Source organism: Gopherus evgoodei, chromosome 1 (assembly GCF_007399415.2).
Source record: "Gopherus evgoodei ecotype Sinaloan lineage chromosome 1, rGopEvg1_v1.p, whole genome shotgun sequence".
NCBI lineage: Eukaryota > Metazoa > Chordata > Testudines > Testudinidae > Gopherus > Gopherus evgoodei.
In genome coordinates, this window is record NC_044322.1 from 328,176,937 (window position 1) to 328,195,703 (window position 18,767).

General features: G+C 45.4%; 1 protein-coding gene across 4 annotated transcripts in view; it reads right to left on the bottom strand.

Moving 5' to 3' along the window:
• Positions 1-17,789, bottom strand: part of TRABD (TraB domain containing) — a 51,362-nt gene extending 33,573 nt beyond the window's left edge. For 2 of the 4 annotated variants that reach the window (XM_030549210.1, XM_030549206.1), the window contains exon 1: positions 17,651-17,789. The gene's annotated coding sequence lies outside the window, so the exon portion shown is untranslated. Of the gene's footprint in view, positions 1-15,406; positions 15,505-17,048; positions 17,124-17,650 lie in introns of all 4 variants that reach the window. The other 2 variants (XM_030549207.1, XM_030549208.1) reach the window with 2 other exon arrangements.
• Between the last annotated feature and the right edge of the window lie 978 nt (positions 17,790-18,767).

The following is an 18,767-nucleotide window of genomic DNA, read 5'->3' on the forward strand; positions in this document are numbered from 1 at the left end:
TCAGATGCATAGACTGCAACATACAGCAAGAAGATATTTATACATACAGAGAACATGAGAAGGTGGAAGTAGCCATACCAACTGTAAGAGGCCAATCAATTGAGATGAGTGTCATCAGCAGAGAAAAAAAACTTAAAGTGATAATCAAGATGACCCATACTCCATGTTAAGTATCCTCGCAGCTTCTATGGGTCATTTCTGCAGATCAGCTACATACAAATGGAAATACGAGGGACGGTGTGAAGGAAGAAGAGAGGTCTTGGTAATAGGAAATGTGTTGTTCCACTGTATGTGCTTCTCTACCTTTTCCTGACATGACCCATATCACAACAGAAAAGAGTTTCATGCACCCTCTCCTTTATTCTGGGGACTCCTCTGGTACCTGGCTAAAGAAAAGGATGGTGATCACAAATGCCCACACCCTGGACCCAACTGGTGGACTCTCAAGCCCTAGGCTGAGAAAGCAGGCATTAGTTTTTGCTTCCCATAATGAACATTTATATTGGCGTCATACATCACACAAAACATTATGAACAAAGAGGCGTGCCTTTCAATAGCACTAAGGCCCCTTTGCATAGTTCTCTTTCTGGATAAAGAGACCTTAGTGTAACTTAGAATCAGACTGTTTAGAGACTATGGTGACCAGATGTCCTGATTTTATAGGGGCAGTCACAATATTCAGGTTTTTTTCTTATATAGGCACCTATTACCCCCCTCCCCCCAATACACACACCTATTTTTCACACTTGCTATCTGGTCATCCTATTAGAGGCTGCTGAGATAAGTTTGCCTAATTGGTCCCACTCTTGTTTTCAAGCTTCATTCTTCCACGCTGCATCATATACCCGGAACACCTTTCTCCCTGGACCCAATAATGCAAGGTTGATAAAAAGGGACTTCAGTTACAGTCTAGAGCAGGGGTTCCCAACTATGGTATGTGAACCTCTGGAGGTATGTGAGATGCCTCTGGAGGGTGTGTGGGAGAAAATATGTAATGGTCACTTTTATTTTATTATTTTATTTATTGCATTTTCATAATAGGCTACTCAGACAAAGATTTAAAACACAGGTGGTATGTGTTATATAAAATATGGTATTTACTTCGAGATGTACCAGTGAGAACAGATACACAGAGCTCTCACCTTCAATTACTGTACACCATGGGTTCAGTTGCCCAGCAACTGTCCAGTCTAACTAAGCTCAGAACTTGGGGTGGGAGAGAGGGTGTTTAGTTGTATACGTCACATTATAACTATATCTGTACGTAACAGTGAAATATGGACAGATGGCTAAAGAAGAACACACAAAATATCAGTGATGAGAAGGGTAGGCGTTCACTGGCTGCTGGTAGATCTGGAAGGCAGTGTGCAACAAGAAAAGTTGGGAACCTCTAGTCCAGGGCATGCGGCAGATTGTAAGAACTATTGAATTAAATGACTATTCCTTCCTTATGCAAACTTCTTCCACAGAACCCATCATTGTTAACCCACCAAAATAAATGTTAATAAAATAAAGAAATAATGAGCATGCAGGGCCTTGGAATCAGAGTCTTCTATAACCTGGTTCATTGAGATAATATTGTTCAGACATACAGCAGAATGCGAGCTTTTTGGATCAGAGACCAGGTTTTACTTTATGATCTGTACAGCACGCAGCGCATTGATGACATCTAATAAAATCAAGCATGACTTCACCCTCCATCAAGTCAGTCTACCTGAACAGATCATGGAAGACACTCACCCAAGATTATCTTTTTTTTTTTTTTTTTTGGCACACTGGGATGTATGAGACACAGAGACTGTACATATGCCTTCATTACTCTTGCAATACAGCATTTTCGTCTTTTGGTGCATGCTAGATTTCTAGTTTTAATTCAAATGGATTTGTATTGTTTTCCAGTTGCCACTTAAAATTGGATACTGGAAGAAAAATATATCCAAAAGGGCAGCAAGAAGCATCAGCATGTAGCTCAGACAGCTGCAGGTAGTATAGACCAGCCTTAATGATTCACACGATAGGGTTGTCTACTGCTACTGGTCACCCAGCAAACAGGGTGGGGGAACGGGAAGAACAATTGCAGTTCAGGCCACAAGACAATTCCAATGAGACTAAAAGCCTGACTCTGTAGACTCTTTGTAGGCAGAATTCCCCATGAAGTCAGAGGGATGCTATGTGGAGAGCAGCTACAGATCAAGCTCTGAGCTTGTGGGGCAAACTACATTAACAAAACAAAAATTACTTACAAAGACTCCAAGAGATTACGTTCCTGATGATTTGTCCATAGGCAGACAAGAGTTGTAAGTATGCCACATAAATTGTTAACATTCTTTCAAGAAGAATTATTTTTATTACAATGTGCAGTGAAGAACAAAACCCCATAACTCCACCTCATTTTTCTTTTAAAAAAACATATGCAAAACTTGGACACCAACAGGGCAGGACGAGACTATAAGGGGAAGGGATGAGTGAAGCTGAAATGTTATTTTAATTTACACCTGTCTTGTATGCCTCAGTAGCATCGTACATAAACATAATGAAAGGGAAGTATGACGGGGTAGCCATGTTAGTCCATAGTCTTATAGTGCCACCGGACTCCTTGTATAATGAAAGGGAGTTCCTGCTCTGAACAGCTTGCATGCTAAACAGACAATGCAAACAAGTGTAACTCCAAATTAGCTGTGCCTTAGTTACTGACCTATTCCTCTGTACTAGGTCAACTTGGCACTTGAATTGCTCATTTATGTACAAATAACCAGAGTTTTTCCAGCATCCTCGTACATCTGAGCTCTAGAGCCAAACTGGTTTGGTAAGTTTGAACACATGCCTTTTACCTACAATTGGGGGTTAAAAGAGTAAATTACAAGCTCCAGTTAAAAAGCAAACTCTAATCCTTCCAAGCCTGTGTATGAGTTCTCATCAGTACACACAAAAAATAATGAAAAACTATTTCCATCCATAATAATTGAAATTTACAGATAAGCAAAGTAAGAAAAATGCTGCTTGAGAACTAGACTTTGATTTAAAGATATTTACTCTGTATATTTTGACATGTGATGTTGACAATTTGTGTTTTAGCAATTATAAAGCTTTAGTTCTTTTGAATCTCAATGTCTATTATCATTCATTGTCAGACCCCCTCCCACTGTCTGAAACCCACCCACATGCATCATTTTGCATAATAGTGAAAATTTAAATTGATAAAAATTGAAAAAAATGGGATGCCACCTGGAACTGGGGTACCACTGAACCCGCCTGACCCACCAGCCTGTATTGCTATACGCCAGTGGTCCCCAATCTTTTTTGTGGCCAGTAGCACATTCATGTTTTCAATTACTCCATACAGGGCCAGCTCCAGGCACCAGTGGAGCAAGCACGTGCCTGGAGCAGCACACGCTACGGGGCGGCATTCCATCCATTCTGCAGAGTTGGAGCAGGTTTTTTCGTTTTTTGGCACCAGTTATGGGCATTGCAGAGAGAAGCCGGAGAGAAGCCGGGAGGAAAGAGAACACTGGCGCCCACAGCCTGCAGCCCCGGAGTACTCTGTCCCCAGCAGGTGCGGGGCCTCGGCTTCTCTCCCCTGCTGGGTACTAGGCAGGCCCTGCACCTGCCGGGGACAGAGAACACCGGCACCTGCAGCCTCGAAGTTCTCTGTCTCCAGCAGGCGCGGGGCCATGGCTTCTCCCCCATGCTAGGCACTAGGCAGGCCCCGCACCTGCTGGGGACAGAGAACACTGGCACCTGCAGACCACAGCCTGCAGCCTCGGAGTTCTCTGTCCCAGGCAGGCGCGGGGCTGTGACTTCTCTCCAGCTTAAGCTGTGGCCCCACTCCTGCCAGGGACTGAGAACACTGAAGCTCACAGTCTGCAGCCTCGGAGTTCTCTGTCCCCGGCAGGCACAGGGCCGTGGCTTCTCTCCCCGGCTGGACACTAGGCAAGAGCACATAAATGCTCCAATGGGCGCCATGGTGCCCACGGGCACAGCGTTGGGAACCACTGCTATACGCTGTATTGCTGAAGCAAACCAGTCAAGCCTTCCCTCAGGCTTCAGACTGCACTTTACCCGCACACATACAGGTAGGGACACACCCAACAGCAGCTACACAAACAGATGCTGAGATCAGCTCTGTATGGGAAGGCTCAGCTAAGGAACTGTCCAATACAGTAACTCCTCGCTTAAAGTCATCCCACTTAACATTGTTTCATTGTTACACTGCTGATCAATTAGGGAGCATACTCATGTAAAGTTGTGCAATGCTCCACTCTTACCTTGTTTGGCTGCCTGCTTTCTCCACAGCTGGAAGCCTCCCTACGGCCCCCTCTCCCCAGTGCCCGCCGGCAGACTGTGGATCAGCACCTTCCCCCTCCTCCTGCCTGTGGCAGTCAGCTGGCTTGCGGTGTTTTGGAGGCAGAAGGGAGGGGGGAGGAGAGAGGACTCAGTGCGCAGGCTCCCCCACCCTCCTGACCGTGGCAATCAGCTGACTTGTGGTGTTTGGGAGGCATGCCGAGTCCTTGCTCCTCCCCCTCCCTTCTGCCCGGGGCAATCAGCTGGCTTGCCACATTCGGGAGGCAGAGGACGGAAGGGGAGCCTGCGCGCCAAGTCCTCGCTCCTTCCCCTTCCCTCCTGCTTCCAAAACGCCACAAGCCAGCTGATTGCCCCGCGCAGAAGGGAGAGGGAGGAGTGAGGACTCGGCGGGCCTCCTCCCACCCTCCCCTATGCAGCAATCAGCTGGCTTGGCGTTTAGAAGGGAGAGGGGAGGAGCCAGGACGCAGCGAGCAAAGTAAAGGGGGAGGAGGTAGGGGGGAGAAGAGGCGGGTCAAGGGTGGGGGCTTAGGGGAAGGAGTGGAGTGGGTGGGCTGAAGGTTGAATCCCCCACTTCTAGCGCTTGCAGAGTAGGGGAAGCTGCTCTGGAACCTAACCTCCCCTATTTACATTAATTCTTATGGGGAAATTGGATTCACTTAACATTGTTTCACTTAAAGTCGCATTTTTCAGGAATATAACTACAACGTTAAGTGAGGAGTTACTGTACTCAAGTGTACACTCCCCTCTGGAGGGTAAACCCAAAATTATACTATTTTGCACTGCACAGAGAAAGCTCATGAAATTCACCCCCTCCCTCAATGTAGAGGGAAATATACACAGCTTTCTGCCCCAAGTTACAATTTCCACACATACAGGTTTTAGACAAAAACAAGTTTATTCACTACAAAAGACAAATCTTAAGTGATAATAAGGGATAGCAAACAGATCAAAGCAGATTACCTAGCAAATAAAACAAACATGCAATCGAAGCTTAATATACTAAAGAAATTGGTTATAAGTAGCAAATTCTAACCCTAAATGTTGTTTTAGATAGATTGCAAAGATTATTGAAAACTAGCTGCATTTGCTTGCAGCTTTAAACGCCAGATCTTTCTTTCACAGGCCAGACAACACTCCTGCCTGGGCTCAGCCCTTCCCCTAGTCCAGTCGTTTTGTTCTCAGGTGTTTCCAGCAGTCCTCTTTCTTGGGCAGGAAGTCGATGAAGAATGGACCACAATGATGTCACTCCCCTGCCTTAAATAGTTTTTGCATATAGCAGGAATTCTTTGGCTCCCAGTTTGATTCCCACCCCCAGACAGTGGAAAAATACTAGTATTATCATGGAGTCCAGTACCAGATGACTTGGTCACATGTCCCTGCAGCCATCACTCAGAGGCTGTTTGCAGCATGCCCAGGAAGGCTTCCTAGTGGGAGATTAGCATCTTCAAAGACCTATTGTTTTCCTTTATGGCCCTTCCCAACTGGCGATCCACACTGATTGTATTCTGTCTAATGGGCATTCCCCAGGTGCAAACACATTTGTAATAGATGCATAGATAATATTCCTAACTTCAGATACAAAAATAATACAAATAGGATAATCACATTCAGTAAATCATAACCTTTCCAATAATATCTCTCATGCCTTATCTTGCATAAAATACATCATAGTTATGCCATAATCATATAATTACAATATCTCTATGAAGAATACAAGGGTGTAGTGCCACAACTCCCATTACTGGAGCCCAGGCAGCAAGGGGAAGAATGAGGGAACTGCTTGAGTGGCAAGTAGTTGGGTTTGGGGAAGAGCAAGTAGGGAGACAGAGACACAGGGAAAAAGGCAGGTGAGGAGAGGGAAGGCGGGAGTTTGAGACTGGGATGAGGAGTCAAAAAGAGTTGGGAAGGGGAACTAGGTCAAAGAGATAAGAAGGGCATGTGAGGGAGGTGAGACTGGTAAGAGCCAAGGGCAGAAGGGTCTGTAACCACTAGAGAACACTCTCCTCCACAGCCTGGAATGGAACACAACATTCCGTAGTCCAAGGGTTCTCAAACTTTTGTCCTGGTGATTCCTTTCACACAGCAAGTGACCCCCGCCCCTTATAAATTACAAACACTCTTAAAATATATTTAGCACCATTATAAACACTGGAGGCAATGTGAGGTTTGGGGTGGAGGCTGACAGCTCACGACCCTCCATGTAATAACCTTGTAATCCCCTGAGGGATCCTGACCCCCAGTTTGAGAACCCCTGCCCTAGTCTCAACACTCCTATGCTGTCAGCCAATAGCTGTGAATCCCCCCGACAAAGTACATGCCTCATCTCCCTCTCTCTGCTGGCTGGCCTACACTGAAGATAACCTACCAGCGCTATAAATTACTCATTTAGCCCAGGTTTGTGCTCTGGATCTAAAGGTTCCAACTCTGCTGGTGACCCATGTGGGAATCAATATGGTTCCACATAAAGATATTTGTAGTTTTCTTTTTAAACTCTCCCCCCACCTACCCACCCAAAATGAGATTGCAAAACCCAGCCCTCAGAAAATTAGGACATGCCAGCATGAAGGTTGTCTGTGCAACCTTAATTCAGCCCACTCGTTCTTAGAATCATAGGGGGTTAGAAGGGACTGCAAGGGTCAGCTAGTCCAGTATTTTCAAACATTTTTCTGGGGACCCCGTTGAAGAAAACTGTTGATGTCTGCAACCCAACGGAGCTGGGGATGAGGGGTTTGGGGGTATGGGACAGGCTCAGGGCTGGGGCACAAGGTTGGAGTGAGGGGGTGAGGGCTGCAGGGTGGGGCCAGGAATGGGTGCAGGAGGGGGGTCAGGGCTCTGGGGTGGGGGTGCAAGCTCTGGGGTGGGGCTGGGGATAAGGGCCTTGGGGTGCAGGAGGGGGCTCAGGGCTGCGGCAGGGGATGGGAGTGTGGGAAGGGGGCAGGGCTCTGGGAGGGTGCGGGCTCTGGCATGGGGCTGGGAATGAGGAGCTTGGGGTACAGAAAGGGGTTTCAGGTTTAGGGGGGCTCAGGGCTGGGGACCGGAGTGCAGGCTTACCTCCAGTGGCTTCTGGTCAGCAGCACAGCTGGGGAGCAGAGGCAGGTTTCCCACCTGTCCTGGCACTGCAGACCATGCTGCGGCCTGGAAGCGGCCAGCAGCAGGTTGGGCTCTTAGGTAGAGGCGCGCAAGTGGCTCTGCATGGCTCTCGCCCACAGGCACTGCCCCCCTTCCTCTCCCCATTGCCAATAAGCCAGACCCGCTGCTGGCCGTTTCCGGGGCGCAGCGCAGTGTCGGAACAGGTACTAGCCTGCCTTGGCTGGGCAGCACCGCCGATGGGACTTTTAATGTCCCGGTCAGCAGTGCTGACCAGAGCCACTAGGGTCCCTGGGTGCTGAGCAAGGCAACCCAGTGCCTTTCATGCCACCATCCAATACTGGGTCGTGACCCAAACTTTGAAAAACACTGATCTAGTCTAACTCTCCCTCATTCAAGATGCAGGATTTGTTGTGCCTAAACCATTGAAGACAGATGTATCCAGCCTCCCTTTGAAAACCCCCAGCAAAGAAGCTTCCACAACCTCCCAAGGCATTTGTTCCATTGTCCTACTGTTCTTACAGTTAGGAAGTTTTGCCTGAGAGTTCATCTAAATCCACTTTGCTATCATTTGAACCCACTACCTCTTGTCCTGCCCTCTGTGGCAAAAGAGAACTCTTCTCCATCTTTTTATGGCAGCCTTTCAAGTATCTGAAGACCACTATTATATTCCCCCTTAATCTCCTCTTTTCCAACCTAGACATACCCAGTTCCTTCAGCCATTGCTCATGTGGCTTGCAGTCCATCCCTTTCATCATCTGTGTCACTTGCCTCTGGATCCTTTCCAGTTACTCTACATCGTTTCTATACATTGGTGACCAAAACTAGACACTACTCCAGCTGAGGCCTAACCAGTGCTGAGTGGTACTATCACCTCCTGTGACTTCCATGCTATGCCTCTGTTAATGCATTTGTCTTTTTTGCAACAGCATCACATTGCTGACTCATGCTGAAGTTGTGATCCACCACAACTCCCAGATCCTTCTCAGCAGTGCTGCTGCCAAGCCAGTTTTCCTCCTTTCATGTAATTAATGATTATCATACTGCGCAAAATCACATACTATTCCCCCCGCCCTGCACTCCTGTGTACACCAATGGACCAATTCACCAGATAATGCATCAGAAAACATTCTCAGCTGCCTGATTTCAGTCCTTTTAATTCAGGGCTCAAATTTTATTCCTCCAAAATAAGACAGTTTAACTCAAGTTCTAAATATAAACCTTTACCCAGTCCTGGGGTCTCCTGAAGGAGCTCAACTACTCCAGGCAGAAGGAGGAGTGAGACCTGCTTCAGCTTTCCTCCAACAAACTGGTTTCCAACCTTCCTAGTCTGCTCCCTGCAGGACTGCACTCCCAGGCCATCTATCTGGCAGTTCAGGAGGGCCTCTCTACTCCTTTTGTATATCTAGCCTGTGCCTTGATCTCAGGCTGTCCTTTATATCCCAGCAGCCTGGCTCTAAGGGCATGGCTACACTTGCAGATGTAGAGCGCTTTGAGTTAAACCAGCCTTCATAAAGCGCAATAGGAAAAGCGCTGCAATCTGTCCACAATGATAACTGCAAGCGCATTGGTGTGGCCACAGTAGCAGCTCTCGCAATGGCCACAGAGAGCAGTGCCTTGTGGTAGCTATCCCAGCACACAAGTGGCTGCAATGTGCTTTTCAAATGAAGGGAGTGGGGTGGAGTGTGATAGGGAGTGTGTTGTGTGTATGTGAGGGGAGAGAGAGTGGGTTTTGGGGGGCTGAGCAGCATGCTGTCTTGTAAGTTCAGACAGCAGCAGATCCACCCTCCCCCAGCCTCTCTCTCTCACACACAGCATTCCACAGTAATGGTTGCTTTGTCCTGGAGCAGATAAGCATGCCGGCTGTCAGACACAGAGCTTTCAGAGGGCATATTCGCATTCCTGCAGTGATTACAAAACAATAACAAGAGTGGCCACTTGACTTAAGGGGATTATGGGACGTTTCTGGAGGCTGATCAGAGCACAGTAATGCAACACCTCATTCACACTGATGCCTGGGTGTTTCAGCCAATGCACATCAAGCGTTAATCTTCTCGCCAAGGTGGAGTACCAGGGGCGCTCTAGCCCTCGAGTCAGAGAGCTCTATATGCCTTACCAGTGTGGATAGGTAGTGAGCTAGGGCACCCAGGGCTGCTTTAATGCACTCTAACTTGCACGTGCAGCCAAGCCCCAAGACACAGTCTTCTATTGTGTGATCACAGGACTTAAGGTGGGCTGACCTGAAACAGGATGCATCTGAGCTCTGACAGTCTTGCCACATCAGTTCACCCTTTGACAATTGCCTTGTACAGCTGCACTACCCAGAATGGAGCACGCTCTGGGGATGAGTTGGGGTTGTGTAGTGAAGGAGGCTGTTGTCTGTAGGACTCCTGCCTCATTTGTTGAAAAAGTCAGAAGGTGTGCGGTAAATAAGCCTGAGGACAGCAAAAGCAGCAAAGAATCCTGTGGCACCTTATAGACTAACAGACGTTTTGGAGCATGAGCTTTCGTGGGTGAATACCCACTTCCTCACATACATCTGAGGAAGTGGGTATTCACCCACGAAAGCTCATGCTCCAAAACGTCTGTTAGTCTATAAGGTGCCACAGGATTCTTTGCTGCTTTTACAGATCCAGACTAACACGGCTACCCCTCTGATACCTGGGGACTGCAGGAACTGAAAGGATGGTCTCATAGTAAAGACAGTTAGATACTGACCTGGAGAAATGGATTCTATCCCTGCCTCTGCCACACAGTTTCCAGTGTGATGCTGGGCAAGCCATTTAACCAAACTTTTCCCAGGTAGTCACTAATTGTGTGTTCATTTTCTGGATTTTCATCTTGACACCCCCGGGGTCTGATTTACAGAAGGGCTGAGTGCTCACATCTGCAACTGAAGTCAATGGGAGCTGCGCACAGAACAAATAAAGTGCTACAAAACGTTACGTTCTTTGAAAACAGAGGCCCATGGCATCTCAAATTGGGTACCCAAAACTAGTGAACCCTTCTGACATTAATGCCTGTGTGCCTCAGTTCCCCCTGTGTAAAATGGGAATAATACCGCTGTAGCTCCCCAGGTCTCATGAAGAGAAATCCATTAATGTTTGTGGAGCACTTAGACGCCACAGGGATGAATGCCATACAAAAGCACATACGGAAATGAGTAATTCTCTCATCAGAGCAGGGTGTGGTAAATAAGACTGGGGCCACAATTTGAGCAATGAGGAAAAACAAAAGATTAAATAGTTGCTTGTTCAGTGAGCATCATCTATTCTGTGCACTGAATAGGACATGGGCCCCTAGAGAAAAAAATAATAGTATGTGATCATGTAATTAAAGCCTGTATCAGAATGTATATGCGCAAGGAGGCTGAATTAAGGTTACATGGGAAACCTTAATTCAGGCTTTTCCTAACTTTCTAGTGCTTGACTTTTCAACATTAACATTCTTATATTGTGGTTTCTTTTTGTGTGCAATACAGTAACACATATAACCACATAATACTGGGTAATTTCTTGAGATTCCCTGACTCCTATTCACAGGTCTCAGCACTGCAACAAAAGAAGATTTGTATTTCAAAGGTATGCAAAGCCTTCCACAGGTCAAAGACCCCAGAGTTAGTGCAGCCCATAGCAGCAGTGAGACAGGGACATTTCCTGAACCACAGCAGTGTTGCCTAGTGGAGAGAGCATAGGATTAGGACTCAGGAGACCTGGGTTCTTTTCCTGGCTCTGCCACTGGTCTGCTGGGTGACTCGGGCAAGTCACTTTACCTCCCTGTGCCTCAGTTGCCCAATCTGTAAAATGGGGAAACTGATGAAAGTTCCCTCATGAAAAGCATTGCCTAAGATCTATGCGGTGGTATTACTATTATCATCCTTCCGCTGCAAGACAGTTTGGGCACACAGACATCTTCACTTACATTTCCTGGATTGGGGAGAAGAGACTGCAATATCTTCCCCTAAAAGATTTTTTTTTTGGGGTGGGGGGAGAAGAGGGAGGGGAAGGTTGGCTACCCAGATTTCCTTGAAGATCTTTGAAGGAAGGGGCATGGTTTTCCAGTAACACCTATCCTGCATAAAATGAAATGAATAAATAAAGGATATAGTGAAAAAGCAGATTTCCCTAAAGTAAAGGCGGCACTGTATCACACCAGGCCTTGTATTCTCCAGGCAGCCTCGCCAATGGTGGGTATTCCAAGGTCAATTCAGGAAAGCATCTAGCATGTTTAGTAAGTGTATGATGCGTAACACCACCTCTACCATGGACACTGCAGGTACACTGATGGCGGGGAAAAGGAATCAGCGAGAGTAGGAGTGTCAAAATGCTCACTGTCTGTCTCCTTGGATAGAATCTATTAGTAAACTATTGGTTGCCGATTAATTTTTTTTCCTAACATGTGGCATCTTAGTTCACCACACTGTTTCAGTTCTTGTTGTATAATTAGGTATCTGAAACTGTCCCTGATCTGTTATTCTCCCCACTGCAAACAGAGGATAAACACACAGTCATCAGACACATGAATGCAGGGTTCAGATAGGACTTTAATTGAAAGACACTAAAAACAAGTTACTATTAAAGAGTCATTCCTCACCTCCTCTGTTGTTACTATCACTTTTTTGGAACATATTTCAAGCATAGCATAAGAAGAAAGGACTCACCCCCCCCCCCCCCCGACTAGGATTGAATTTGACCCTATATCATTGTCTGAACGCACCTGAATATTACAGAATTTGTTCCATTCAGATAATGACTTGGAGTCAAACAAAAGGCTTTTTAAAAAATTCTCTCTCTTTCTATTAATGATGTGATGTGGTCAACTACTTTTTTGAAAACAGGTTTTTTTAAGCCAATATTTATTCTTCATTATTATCTCTGCAGAAACTTGAAAAATAGCATTTGTTTCCCCCAACATTTTATCATCATTATCTCCATTAGGGAAATACAGTAGATTTTCTCTGTTTCTATAACTGCTCTGTTTATTACAGTCTATGCATAAAGATTATTGGTATAAGTGGTTAGAAACAGGGGGAAGGAACTTGCTACAACTTCTTTTAATTTTTCATTGAAACAAACTTTCAACGACTTTTTATAAACATGTCTAATTGTCTGCAATGTCTGTCTAAGGTATTCCTATGGTCCACCATTACCATAGTAACTGAGCATCTCACAATCTTTAATGCATTTATCTCCATAAACCCTGAGGTAGAGAAGCGAGATTAACTGCATTAACTGAAGCACTGCGAGCCCAAGAGCCAGATTTTTAAATATATTCAGGCACTTGATGGGATTTTCAAAAGCACCTAGGTGCTGACTCCTATTGAAACTTCTAATCCCTTTTATTTTTGCTGGACAAATTTTGTGCCAATAACCCTTCAGTCTGAAGTCCTCTTTACTCACAAGCAGGGATAGCACACATCCTTGTTAGCCGGCATATTTCCTCATCCTGACGTGTCAATATGCCTCAGCCCTGCTCTTTTGGGATCAGTGCTAGAGAGGAGGGAATGCCAGAACGATCATACTGGGTCAGACCAATGGTCCATCTAGCCCAGTATCCTGTCTTCGGACACTGGTCAGTGTCAGGTGCTTCAGAGGAAAGACAATCAGCCTTGATGCACATTCAGTCTCTGGCCTCTCTGCCAAGTAGTGCAAACTGCAATATGAACGTTCATCCTATGGACACTAGACTGAGACCACTAAAGTACTTCACTTAGATCACAGAACCACCATGAAATGTAACAATGGTCATTGGTGACCAGGGCTGGATTCAAACCAGCAACCACACATAAAAGGCTCTGTATTCCATTAGCAAACTCTGAGCCATCTCGTCCCATGACACTCCAATATTCTTGGATAGAACACAATTTATCTGTTTGTTTTCAATGAAAAAAAGTGTAATTAAAATCTCACTCAAGTCTACATACATTAAAATCTACTGCATTCCTTTTGTACACTAAAACTATAATTTTGTCAGAGATAGCTTATTGTGAAATCCATGTTGCTTGTGTAATATGCTGGATAAGTATGTCCCACCCCACTCTAACAAGTGGTCCACAGAGGATAAGATCCTACTACTACTCACTAACCAAATAACTCTTTTTGCATAAGTGGTAGGCGCAAACCTGTGTTTTGGAGCTGAAGATACAGGGTTCTGTCATGATCAATTATACTTTTCACTCATCTGTTGCTCCCTTTTGTGTACCTATGATTCCCTTCCCCAACCTAATATTTTACCCAGTATGAAAGTTGAGCCAACCAACTGGTATGTTCCTATATCCCTTTTTACTGTTATCACAAAACAACATAACAGTACAAAAGATTTAAGGCTGATACAATTTAAATGCTTATAAATAAAATCTTATAATATTTACAGACAACTCATCTTCATTTCCAAGTAGTATCTCTTTCCCATTTACATACTACAAATATCCAACATGATGCATCAGCTGAAATCTGGTGCCCAATGATACAACAGACACAAATTTAGGAATTGGAACTTGTTTCAAAACCATCACCAAGGTGACCTACTCTATGTTGTACACATTTCCCCAGCACCACCCACACCTCTGAGACTTGGCAGGAGCAACTAGCTCTAACCACAGTCGGTTGCAGATCATGATTCTGCCTTCTTAGTGTCAACATATTTCAGCAGTTGAGTTTGAACTGATTGGAAAATGCACACCCCTGAGTGACGAAGTTATACTGACCTAACCCCCGGTGAAAACAGCGTAATATTAATGGGAGGGCTTCTCCTGTCAACATAGCTACGACCTCTCAGGGAGGTGGAGTATATCTATGCGGACGGGAGAAGCTCACCCATTGGCGTAGGAAGCATCTTCACTAAGCACAGCATTTGCACCATTGCAGTGCTTTAAGCCTAGACAAGCCCTAGGCTCCTGTACAGCTGACTTTGCCGCTATTCACTACCCACATTTGGACACCTGGGAACAAGATCCAACATTCACTTGCACACTTCAAGTGAGAAAATACAATCCAGGTGTTTAACATAGAGCAGGACAAAGCACCACAGGTTATATGTCAAGAAAAAATCCTGTGCTGCTCCATACAGATTGGCAACAAGAAAACTCAGCAAGACTTTCCCATCTCTGAGTTCTAAGAGTCTGTAAAACTGCGGCTCACCATATATTGTCATCAGATAGATAAGGAGGCAGCAGCCTACCTGGGCCTTTCAGTGTTTTAAATTATTGCCACTTACATTCATTAGGGTCACCACATACACTTGAATTATGATGATCAAAAACCAGGGTGCTGGAGAAAATAGGGACTGAGAATAATCCCCCAGTCAACCCTGCAAAATCAGAAGAGACTTAAGGAAGAGAGAGGTTGCCAGATTTGGAAAGAGGTGATACAGAGGCAGAAGTAGTACAGTGCAAGTCTGGTCATCTGTTGAGGAATCACATCATCACACCTCTCCCCTCCCTCCCCCCCCCCACCCCCCAAAAAAATCTATTTACCACTGTCATCACTGAATTAAACAAGGCATGAGGATACAGTTAGAACACTGGGATGCTAAGGTTAAAGATGCTGATGTTACAGGTAGCTCCTCCCCTCCCTCATCACAACTCAAAACCTAGAAAAATCAAATTGCTGAAACATGATACAGTCTGCTTAATCCATAAACAGAAAAAGGACAAGACAATTAATTCTATAACCATACCTTTACTTTTTTTTTTTTTTTTACCAAGAAACCCATACAACCCACTATAATCAAGTAATTTAAATATCTAGAGATAACATTCTTTAAATGTATTTTCCCCTGTAAGTTTAACATTTGTTGAAAATGCAGGACTGAAAGTCCTAGAAGAAAATTTCCTCTATTTTGTGCGTTTGTTTTGTTATTTTAGGTTCATTAAAAGGAACAGAATCCATCTTATTTACTCAAAAGACCAATGCAAAATGAACATTCTCCAGGCATATAGTTAAATTTGATAATTCTTGGGGAAAACTACTGACAGTGCCATGCATGCACAGGTACAGTGTCACTTTGCAAAGTTTACCTCTTGGGCGTTTTTCCTCCAGAAGCAAGAGTTAGCAGTTGTCAAGTTGTTTTTTACTTCAGTAAATACAAAACAAAAGACTCTCAAACAGGGAAACCCTTATAAAAACAAAAACATCCAAAAGTCAAACACTTTTACTGGAAACTGGTTAAATAAATACCCCAATCTTGCAAACAGCAACACACGGGAGTAGTCCCAAGCGTAAAATTCACTGGAACTACTTATCAGAGTAAAGTTAAGCATGTGCTGAAACACTGGCAGGTTTGGGGCCAAAAATTTGCTACCAAGGTCTGTGTGAACCACGACTACTTTTGGAGCTTAATTCAAGCTCTTTATTTTACAGTAAGTTATGGCACAATACTAATATCTGACAAGAAAACAGGAGCATGAAGACAAAAATGTGAGGAGGGGAGTGGTGGTTGTTGTTTTGAGACTGACATAAAACAAAAACAAACAAAATCACAGAAGTGGCCAAAGCTCTTAGCACCTTATGTTTTCAAATCATCACATAACCACCAAAATTCTGATCCTGACATAATGCCTGTTTAATACAGACTCAGGCACAAGGATGCAGACCTACTGAAACCAGTAAGAATTTGTACAAGGATTTTTGCAACCACGTGCAAGACCACTGTCTTAAAGATGGATTTTTTTACTTTAAATTGGGTTTATGCCCACTCTTGCTCTATGAATTATGCTGAGGGAGTTCTATGGCCATTGCCTATACAACACAGGCAATCAGACTAGAGGACAACCATGATCCCTTCTGGCCTTAGAAACTACAAAGCCAAGATGTACAAAGAAAGCCTTTTTAAATGCTTCATGCTGCTTTGGCCCTGAATGCAGCTCAGGGGACACGTGCTGGGGAAAATGGCTTTTTTCCCCTCTCCTTTATATATCTCCTTTAATGTTTAAAAGTCCTGCTCTGAGGTGAATATTATCATCTCCATTTTACAAAAGCAGGAACTGAAGCACAGATAGTTTAAAGCAACTTGCATAAGGCCATCTAGCAAGGCAGTGGCATATCCTGGGTTAGAGTTCCTACCTCCCAGCCATATGTTCAGTCCATGAGAACATGCTACTTCACTTACATTGCTTTGCTGACAGCAAATCTGACAGCCACTCTATCTGGTTATTCACACTCATCAATAATTGTATCTTTATCATATTCTACATCCTTACACAGACCTTAAGGCTTACATCTTATTTAAACCTCATATTGATTTTCAATTATTTTCTCCACTATATAATGGGGGGGGGGACCATGAAAGTTGTTTGAAGTTATTCAGCAACAGATATTTGCAACCTTTGATTTAAGTCGATGCACTTTTGACCCTTCATGACTGCTTCTGATTTTCTTTTGAAGTTTGTTAAAAATACAACTCTCCACAAAGCTCCAGAACTTTGCTGACTAAGAAAATAATGCCAAACAATTCTGCCTGTGAAGGGATTTCTCCCATGGAAAGAACTGTTCATGCATGTAACTAGTACCCTGCATAAAACTTTCTAGTAATTATAGGTTTAAAAGTGCCCTGTTCCTAATGACCTGACTGCCATGCGCAACCGGAGCCACCCCCAGCACCTGGGAAAGGAATGGAGCAGTTGAAGGAAGGCAGAGCAGGAAGTGATTAGAAGCTTTTACCTCACGCAAGTACTGTGCTTTGTGGCACACGTTAAATAGCATGGTGTGGTCAGTTTCTGTCGTGTCACAAGGCCCCTAGAAAGATTACAGAAGTTTCAGGGTATGAATTTTCTCAGCCCCCCCACCCCATATGCTACCAACTTCCTGATCAAATAAAAACTCGGCAACTATGACATTTTCCGAACTCTTCTTTCACACGCGCTCCCTTTGCCCAAAGAAGAAACCCACTTCAAGGCGGAGAATCACCAAGAGAGGCGATATTTTCCAGTGAAAGATGTTTCGTGGAGGTGGGGGGGCCAAAGGCGGATATCCTGGATCTTAATAGTAAACTTCCCTCCTGGTAAAATCTCTGCAAAGAGCCTGGAATACGTGAAGCAGGAGGAACAATGTGACATCCCCCATCCCCCTCCGGATTCTTGGACACATTGTCGCAGGCAGGCACCGTGTAGCTGCCGCATGGAGCTCGGACTCCCCAAACTGTGCCTGAGCCCGCCGCACAGCTGCAACATGGCAACAACACGCTACTGCCGCCGCCTCGGTGCATTTAGCCCGGACGAGCCGGGATGGAGAATTAAGCCCCCACCCCGCCCCCACTGACTTACTTTGTCGGCGCCGCTCGCCTGTGGGTGCCTCGGGAGGGAGGCGGGCGCGCGGCTGCTCAGACACCGCAGTGAGGAGAAGCAAAAGCGAGCGGCGCTCTCCGGCTCCGAGGGACACGTTAGCCGCCGGACAACATGTTGTATTAGTCATTCATACGGGGCGGGAGGGGGGAGGAGAAAAGGGGGTCGCTCTGCACCCTGGGAGCTGTAGTTCCCCTTGGCTGCGCCGTACCGGGAAGCGGGGCTGAGCAAGGGATGATAAACTACAGCTCCCACGGTGCACCGCCAGCGCATGTGCCACGCCGCTGCTCGTGGTTTCCCCTCTGCCCTGGCTGGGAGCTGAGGCGTGTGGCTGATGGTGCTACCCGATCCCTTCTGCCCAGTCCGGCTGCCTGCAGCCAGAGATGGGGGCTGTTGTGAGACGTGGCTGGCTCCCCTGCCCATAGCGAAACCGATGGGAGTCTGGGGCTCTGCAGAGCTTGCCTTTCCTCTTAGACTGTTGTTGCAGATCCTAGAATATCAGGGTTGGAGGAGACCTGAGGCGGTCATCTAGTCCAACCCCCTGCTCAAAGCAGGACCAACACCAGCTAAGTCAACCAACTGCAGTAGATGCTACTGATGCACCCAGGGCTGCCTTGCTCCTGCTCCTACTTCCCTTGGAGCAGCATTGGGGCAATAGGCAGAGCTTAAAGTGTGTGTTTAAAGGTTTAGCTCCTACTCGGGCCACCTGGCTCCCCATAAAACAAATCTATGGAGGTCTCATTGTATGGTTTTCTGACGTTTAAAGTCTTGTTGGTATCATTAAATCACCCGCTTAGATTGAAGCTCTGTGCATCATACTTTATTTTTTCAAACATAGGGGAAGTTTAGAGCTAAGCCTGAAGCAAAGAGTTAGAGTAAATTTTTTTAAAGTACCTGGGTAACTTAGACACTTAGGAGCCTATGTATCACAAAGGCAATGGGATTTAGATTCCTAGGGGCCTAAGTCACTTAGGGCCCCTGAGTCATTTCAGTGCTTTTTGAAAATTTACTCCTAGTCTTGCTAGATCCACACATTCAAATCCGGTCATCTCAGCCTTTCTTCCATCTGAACCAGACTAATCGTGTTCTTTCCATGTGT